At 40.2% G+C, this 8,835-nt stretch overlaps 1 non-coding gene across 1 annotated transcript; it reads right to left on the bottom strand.

Annotated features, from left to right (window-relative positions):
- Positions 1 to 5,881: 5,881 nt before the first annotated feature.
- On the bottom strand, positions 5,882 to 5,989 carry LOC112086086. The gene has a single exon (XR_002899308.1). It is a non-coding gene; the product is annotated as a small nucleolar RNA R71 (small nucleolar RNA).
- Between the last annotated feature and the right edge of the window lie 2,846 nt (positions 5,990 to 8,835).

Raw genomic sequence — 8,835 nt, 5'->3', positions numbered from 1 at the left:
GTTGGTGAGAATGACCGAGCTTATGCACACCAGTATGGAGCAGGAATCCCACCACCTCCTGGTTTTGCCCCACCACCTGTTCAACAAAGTCCTGATTTCAATGTTGTTCTCCAACAGCTCTTAATAGGACAACAAAAGATGGTATCCGACCTGGAGACACTAGGAGCTGAAATAAAAGCTATTAAAAAGAACAAGGGCATCTGCACTTTTGAACCACAAGTCTCTCTTCCTGGTAAAGCTCTTCAAAACTCAAAAGATTACTGCAATGCCATCTACTGCAATGATGATTATTCAGCTGCTGTGCAAGAAATAGAAGACCTTCTCTATGGTCAAGTCTCTAGTGAATCTGCACAAACTCATGTGGATGGAATGCCATTATAGAGGATTTCATGGGCTTTTTTCATGAACTCAATGAGGACATTGAGAATGAAAGTGTGGGGGCAGCCAGTTCAGTTTTTTCTGTTCAGCAAGGGAATGCTTCAAGGTCTATTGCAACAACAGAGCTGCCAACTGGTCAAGCAAAGCCAACAGATAGTGCCTCCACCTCTGAATCAACTCAGATGAAGCCCACCTCCCTCCCAAAGCTAGGTAACCCAGGGAAGTTCACCATCTCTTGCACTCTTGGCAACTTTAAAGTGGAGAATGCTTTGTGTGATTCAGGCTCAAGTGTTAGTATAATGTCTAAGGACATGATGGAGAAGCTAAAGGTCAAGTCTATAACTTCCTACCCTTCTTCTATCACCTTTGGAGATTCCTACTCCAGGAAACCATATGGGTTATTGGAAAATTATCCACTACAGGTTGGTGAATGCATAATTCCCACTGATTTTGTGATCATGAAGATGAAGAAGACCAAAGAACTCCCCCTATTGCTTGGAACTTCATTTCTCAACACCACTGGTGCAATGATTGACTTTGATACTCAAAGAGTGGTGCTTTCAAAGGTGGATAAGGATGTCTTTTACCCTGTTACACCCCCTTTGGCTGAATTTTGTGGATCAGTTGTTCAAGAGATAGAACCCCCTAAGGTACTTGAGATGAAGTATGTGGGCACTGCTGGAATTCTAGGTGGATCCCAATCTCTTTCAGCTTTGGAAAAAGAGAGAGACCCTCACTCCAATGGTTACAAGTATGAGAATAGAGGGTCATTGATCAGAGAAGAAGACATCTTGCTCTCATGGTCTCCCACACTTAGTGATCTAAGGATGATTAACACCAAGAGTGATGGCTCAGCATCAGAAGACAAGAGTATTGAACCTGCTCTTTCTTCCCAAGACTTTGATCTCACTCCTTGGATTGATGATGATGGATCTCTGAAGTATAAGCTGGATTGCAATGGGAAACCAGGTCTGTTTGCTGAAGTGAGGGCATGTTTGATAAAGACCCAGATGGTATTCAAGAGCTGGTGGAAAAAGGTCTCAAGATGGGATCTCAAGGACAAGGGTCTAATGGTTCCCGAAGGCAGCAAACCAAATCAGCTTTCTTGCTCAGGACCATTGAAGTGCTTTAAAGCATCAGTGCTCAACCTCACCCCAGCTAAAAACAGGTTTTTCAAAGTCAAACTTAGTGACTTTAAACAAAGTGCTCTTGGGAGACACCCCAAGCTTATCCTTGTATATAATCTTTTTAATCTTTTCTTTCCTTTCTTTTTATGTTTTAGGATCTTTTGATGGGTTTTGTGAGCTGTTCTCAGGTCCCAGGTAACATTTGGAGGCTATGGCTCAGGGACAAAGTGGAATGGAGCATGTGAGAAGGCTGAGAAAAGGGTTTAAGGCATGAAAACTTGATGGACGCCTGTGTGCTACTTGGGTGTGCGGCTCGGTCAGGCCATATACCAACTCGCACAAGAACTCGCCGTTAACACCTACTTGGTCTTGCGAGTTATTCACCTAGCAGCAGAAGATTTGAGCAAGAAAAATGCTAAGTGTTGCTGTTCTGCGAGTTGGGTCTGCGAGTTGGATGCATGAGAGACCAAGCCGCACTAATGTTCGCTGTTTACACCGGCTTGGGTCCAAGGCGTTTAAGGATGGATCAGTGCGAGATGAGCATGCGGCTTGAACAAAGGAGGAACCAAGTCGCAGGAACACTCGCTGTTTACACCTACTTGGTCCTGCAAGTTGATTCAATAGGATGCCAGGCCGCACGCTGAGAAGAAGCAAACAGGTCGTCCAAGGTTTAAAAAGTGCGACCTCATCTGGTGCAGATACTCACTTCCCTTTTGCATAAGAACCACACCAGGTATCACTCCAGACATTTGTAAATATGCATCTAGCTTAGCTTATTTTTCTCTTTGCATTTTGTGATTTTTCTTTGCACTTCTCCTTCATGCTTTTATAACACAAGGGACTGTGTTATTTAAGTGTGGGGGAGGGGTTTTGTGTTTACTAATCATGTTTATTCTGCTCTTATTTTCCTTTTCACTTTGAGTCTCATTTTGCATTCATCTAAGTACATATAAAAACCAAAAAAATGGAAAAATCTGAAAAATTTTCACAAAAAAATGCTCATGTAGTTGCATTCACATTTTAGGTTGAGTCTAGTTTGCATTTTCATATAGGTTGCATCATATGCAAATGGGAGTAATGATAGATTTTTTTTTTCTTGAAGAGAGCATCATTTTAAGAGCTTGGTCCCTTAAGGCATTGCAAAACTGGTATGAAATCAAGTGTGAACCATGCTTTGAACTGGTGTCTCAATACTTCTGTGCTAGCTGAATCAAGTTGTGAATAGCCTTAACCTTGCTTAAGTGAGAACCCTTGAATTTGACATCTAATTATCATGTTTGTGCATATCATTGTGAATTCATGGGTACCACATACATATTTGAGCTTTCTTATCGCTTTTTATCACTCTTGCTAGCTCAAATAGCTGATCTCTCATCTTGAGACAGTTCCCTGCCTTTAGCCAAACGTTTCTTTGAAGCCTAAACACCCTTCTTGTGTGCATGATTTGTGAGGCCTTGTTTCTACTAGACTTGGTAAAAAGTGTTGGGTTTAGAGCGACGAAGATAGTGCTGCATGTAGATACTAGTCCAACATCAAGGGCTAGTCTAGGTTTAGGTGAAAGTGAGAGCATTGATTTTGAGTGTCTGAGCTGAAAGGAAAAAAAATCTGAGTGATGAAAGTGGAAAGAACCGGATTGGTTAGGGGAATGAATGCTTAAATGAAAGAAAGTGAGTGTGTGCTGAAATGTAAAGCTCATGTGTTGAAATGAAAAGAGTCTCATAAAAAGAAAAAAAAAAGATTCAAAAAGAGGCTAAATTAAAGAAGAGCTTGTGTGTTAAAGAAAAGAAACTCACTAAGTGGTTGTTAAAGAAAGCATTCCCCTAAGAGATGAAATGAAGAGAGTGATGAGAGCTGATTGAGTGTCAAGGATAAAATGCCATTTGGGGTGAGTAAACTAGAGAAATAATCTTGAGAGGTTTAAAGTTGAGTGTGAAAAGCATTTTGGGTGTGGGGTAGATGCAGTTCTATCTTTGTATGCATCCATTGCTTTTTACCCTTAGCATTTTATTAAAGTCTACTAATTTTTTAGTGAGCCCCTTGCATGGAATACCAGTTACTTGATTGAGATCATTTTAATCTCAAAACTCAGTCCCAAGCCAAATGAATTCACTTGATTTGCATGAACATGATTGATAACACCGTATTTTGACCACTTTTATGGATCATAATTGTATCTTATGCAGGTGTTTTAATTCTGTTTTCAATGGTTTTTAAAGTGTTTTCAATGTTTTAGAGTTTCAAAAGACTTTACCGGAAACTTGGGCAAAAGATATGCAATTTGGAACAAATGAGTAATTTTGGATAAATGCAGACCGTCAGAAGTATGACAAGCGATGAAGACCTTCTTACCGTCTGATCACCCCCAAAATTTGAGACAACATAGAGGATCCAACCAGATTTCTAATGCACTTGGTTTGGAGACAATCCAACGGTTAGATCTTCAGATACTCCATATGCAAGAATGACAGAAAATGCAATTCCGGAAGAGAGTATGAGCCGGGACCGCGGTCAACACCTATTTTCCCGTGGGTAGAGCTACCACGACCGCAGAACTTGGTCGTTCACTTTTCAGACGACTTAATTAAAGCCCAGATCAATTCCTTTCGTTATTTTTGAAGCCCGAAGTGTCCAGAACCACTCTAGAAGCTATAAATACCCTCTTTAGGTCATTCTAAAGAGGGGGGACTGAAACTAATAGACAAAGAGGAGAGAGAGAGATTTTCGTGTAACCCTAAGGAGGAGCCGCCGTCTTCGAAGAAGGAGGAGCCGCCGCTGGAGTGCAATCATCGCGCCTCTGTCCACTTCTCTGTTCTTCGTTTCTCTTCCTTGTTCTCTTTAATTTCCTGCACTTTCAATACTCTGTGATGATTGTTTACAATATGTTTGAGTAGTTACCCAGTTGGGTTTAAAGGGATTGTTCAAAGGGAATTTCATGTGTCTTTGCTTATGAATTGATAGATTTTGGATTATTAATCTTCTAGATGTTCTTCGTTTGCCTTTAATCTTACTGCGTGATTCTTTGCTGGCCACTTAGAAGCCGATCTGATATGATATGTTACAAAAGTTTTCATTGATTGTCTGAACTAGGATGAAACGAGCAATTCTTCTATAGGAGTGGAAACCTACCTGTAGTTGATTTGTGAATGTTGATGAGTCTTATTCTGCTATTGCATCTTCTCCCTTCCAGGATCAGAGTGGAAACCTACTGATCAGGGTTGCGAGAGATAGTTGTTTAGTGCTGCAAAAGTAGGCTATTCATACTTCCGTGCCTCGAGTTTTAGAACATACGTAGTTGATTACCTTTATCACTTGTTTAAAATCGACATAGCTTAGTCCATGAACCCCTGCGAATTACCCTTGAGCCCCAACGTTTGTTTTTAATTGCTTACAACCTTCAATTCTATTTGCTTTTTAATCGCTATTTACTTGCCTTCATTCGCTTTTGTTTAATCGATTTTACTTGCTTTTATTTGCTTTCGTTTTTATTTGCTTTTACTTGTTTAGCTTTCTAGTTTAGATTTACTGACAACCAAAACCCAAAACCAAAACCCAAAACCAAAACCTTTTTAGTTCTAGTCTGATTTAAGCATTGTCGTGAATTCGTACTGAAACAACTAAGTCTCTGTGGATCGATACCCTAGGTACTACAGCACACATCTGTGCACTTGCAGATATTTAGGGGTTATAAATTTAAAACCTGAAGCTTAGTAAAACGAAAACCAACAAACCCCGTTTACAAACGCTCATCAAGTTTTTGGCGCCGTTGCCGGGGACTTTGATTTGTTTCGTTGCGAATCCCAGCTTAAATCCATTAGAACAATTGTTTACTTTTACTTTTCTTTTGATTTTTCGGGTTTCTCTGCGATGAGAGACCGGGAACGTGTTCCCGGGACTCTTGGTGATCCACCATATCGTGTGGATGGTGATCCAAGCGATGATGACCTGACTGATGATGAGTTTGAAGAACCGATCTATGATGACAATGAGCTAATCGGATCTACAAAACGTGAAGATGATGATGAACTGATTGGAAGTTTTGATTCACTCGAGAAATTCTTGGGAGATCGAAGAGCTATTCAACCAGCCTTACCAGAGGATGGCAAAACCGAAATTAAGGTACCCCATATCCATTTAGTTCAACAAAATCAATTCTCTGGTTACAATTCCGAAAAGCCGATTGACCATATCGAGACATTCGAAGAATTATGTGCAACCATTACAGCAAATGGGGATTACCAAAAGTGTAGTCTTTTCCCATTCTCTTTGAGAGACAATGCCAGCAAATGGCTAAAATCTTTGCCACCTGCTTCACTAAAAACGTGGGCAGCGTGTAGAACTGATTTCCTAAATCGTTGTTATACTAGAAATCGTTCAAATCTCTTAAGAAACAAGATAAGAACTTATAAACAAAAAGAAGATGAAGATCTTTTAGAAACTTGGGAAAGATTTAGGGAATACCAAAGAGATTGTCCACACCATGGATATACCGAAGAATACCTGCTGGGTATCTTCTATCGCGGTATAACTCCAGAGTTACGACACTCTTTCGACACAGCAAGTAATGGAGATTTCTCAACTAGATCTGTAGAAGATGTTCACGTTTTCATTAACAATTTTGGAAACAGCATCCAAAATCAAGTAACTTTTGGTAATTCTGCACTTCCTTAGAAGAAAGAAGAAATTTCGGAAGTTATGAAGTGTCTCCATCACATAATTAGTCATCTTGGATTGCAACAACCAAACAAGGCACACAATACGTGTAACTTTGACGGTTGGAACAACCCAATGGATTCTTATGATTAAGGGATGGTTAACACTGCAGAAGTCTATCAAATTCAAGATTTTACATTCGTTTCTGATCACCGCGCGCGGGTCCATTCATCCGGACCGCGGCAAACCAAGCTTTCACCGCGGTTGTGATGAAGCTGACCGCGGCCAAGACCTGTTTCACCGCGGTCGCGAGCCACCTGACTGCGGGAAACTGTCTTCCGAACTTGCCTGGAAACGGCCTTCCAAACCAATCTTGGGGATTCAATCTAATCCTGTTCTGTATCCTAGTTTTCCCTCTTCTGACGCTGAAAACCTAAACAAAAGAATTCTAGAGCTTGAAAAATCTAGGTCTCAAGAGATTAGTGATCTTAGATCTTAACTAAAAGCGATGCAAGAGGATTTCAATGAAAAATTTTCCACCCTCGTTAGCCTGATGATCAAAACCAATTCTAGAAACATAGAAAATTCTGAAAAAGAGCCAAGTGAAGATTCTTTCGAAAACTCAAGTGAAGCAGATCCCTCCGATCATGTGAAAGCTATCACACTTAGGAGTGGATTAGCTTACAAAGAGCCTGAATTTCCTAAAGATCCCGAAGTTGAGGAAAAGGGTAAGGAAAAGGAAAAAGAAAGAATCACAAATGAAGATGTTGAAAGAGAAGTGGTAGGAGAAAAGGATGGAGAAGTAAGAGAAGATTCATCCCGGAATATCCTTGGCGAAGACCCGATTCCACCTCCACTAACTCGTGTCTACAAACCTAAACCACCTTATCCTAGAGCCTTAAGAGCCACTAAGAAAGAGAAAGAAAAAGCTAAGCTGAAAGAGTTGATCGATCAATTAAATGTGAAATTACCTTTCGTAGAAGCTTGTGCTATGATTCCAGCTTTAAGAAAATACATGAAGGGTATTCTAACAAATTCTTTAACTCTTGAAGAAGGCGTTATGATGATAACCTATGAATGTAGTTCTATCCTGCAAAGCCCAATCCCTGAAAAGAAAAACGATCCTGGAAGCTTCGTACTTTCATGCACCATCAATGATGTAACTTTTGAGCGTGCTCTCTATGATTTAGGTTCTAGCATAAACATGATGCCACTTTCAGTAGCAAAACGTTTAGGACATCACACTTTCAAGCCCACTAAAATTTCCTTAGTATTAGCTGATCGTTCTGTTAGACAACCTGTAGGTATCCTAATAGATGTTCCCGTAGAAATCGAAAAATGTTCCATACCTACTGATTTCGTAGTTCTAGAACTAGAAAGAGAACCTAAGGATCCACTTATTCTTGGATGACCAGTCCTATCTACAGCCGGAGCCATAATCAATGTTCCTGAAGGAAAAATCGATCTTCATCTAGCCGGTCTAGTTATGCAGTTTGACATGAACAAAAGTTCGATAAACCAACTTTGGATGGCAAAATTTGTTGGGTTGATGAGTTAGACGAAATTATTGAGGAAGTCTTTGAAGATCTGCTTCTAGATGACCCTTTAAGTGTCACGCTTTCACCCGCAAAAGATGAACGCAATTTCCTTGAAGAAATTTCGAGTGAGTGCGCACGTATGCTTGATAAATCCAAAACTTATAGGAAACCTCTGAATTATCTAGATCTTAAGGACCAAACAAACATTCCTACACCTCCTAAAGACACTGCCGCATCAATTAATGATCCTTGGAGCAAGCTTAAAGCCCCTAAAGTCGAGCTTAAACCTCTTCCCGTCGGACTTAAGTATGCTTTCCTTGGACCAAATTCTACTTATCCTGTCAAAATAAACTCTGGTTTGACAGAAGAAGAAACCACAATGCTGTTGACCAAGCTGAGAAAGCATAGAAAAGCCTTAGGATATTCACTTGATGACATACCTGGAATCTCTCCAGATCTTTGTATGCACAAGATAAATCTAGAGGATACTGCTAAAAACTCAATCGAAAGTCAAAGGAGACTGAACCCTAATCTCATGGATGTTGTCAAGAAGGAGATTATGAAGGTTTTAGAAGCTGGAATAATCTTTCCTATCTCAGATAGCACTTGAGTTAGCCCAGTTCATGTTGTTCCGAAGAAAGGAGGAGTCACTGTCATTAAAAATGATAAAGATGAAATGATCGCTACAAGAACAGTAACTGGACATCGTATGTGCATCGATTACCGGAAGCTGAATGCAGCAACTAGGAAAGATCATTTTCCACTTCCCTTCATAGATCAAATGCTAGAAAGGTTAGCTAATCACCCTTACTATTGCTTCCTTGATGGATACTCCGGATTTTTCCAAATTCCTATTCGCCCGGAGGATCAAGAAAAAACGACATTCACTTGTCCATATGGCACATTCGCTTACCGACGTATACCTTTTGGATTGTGTAATGCACCTGCTACCTTCCAGCTATGCATGATGTCGATCTTCACAGATTTTATTGAGGATTTCATGGAAGTATTCATGGACGATTTCTCGGTCTATGGATCTTCTTTTGAAAAATGCTTAGGCAACCTTGGTAAAGTTCTGCAAAGATGTGAAGATAAGCATTTAGTATTAAATTGGGAAAAATGTCACTTCATGGTACGAGACG

This window comes from Eutrema salsugineum, unplaced genomic scaffold (assembly GCF_000478725.1).
Source record: "Eutrema salsugineum unplaced genomic scaffold, Eutsalg1_0 scaffold_24, whole genome shotgun sequence".
In the NCBI taxonomy this organism is placed as follows: domain Eukaryota; kingdom Viridiplantae; phylum Streptophyta; class Magnoliopsida; order Brassicales; family Brassicaceae; genus Eutrema; species Eutrema salsugineum.
Note: the sequence above shows the minus strand (reverse complement) of the source record. Positions and strands in the feature narration are given on the sequence as shown.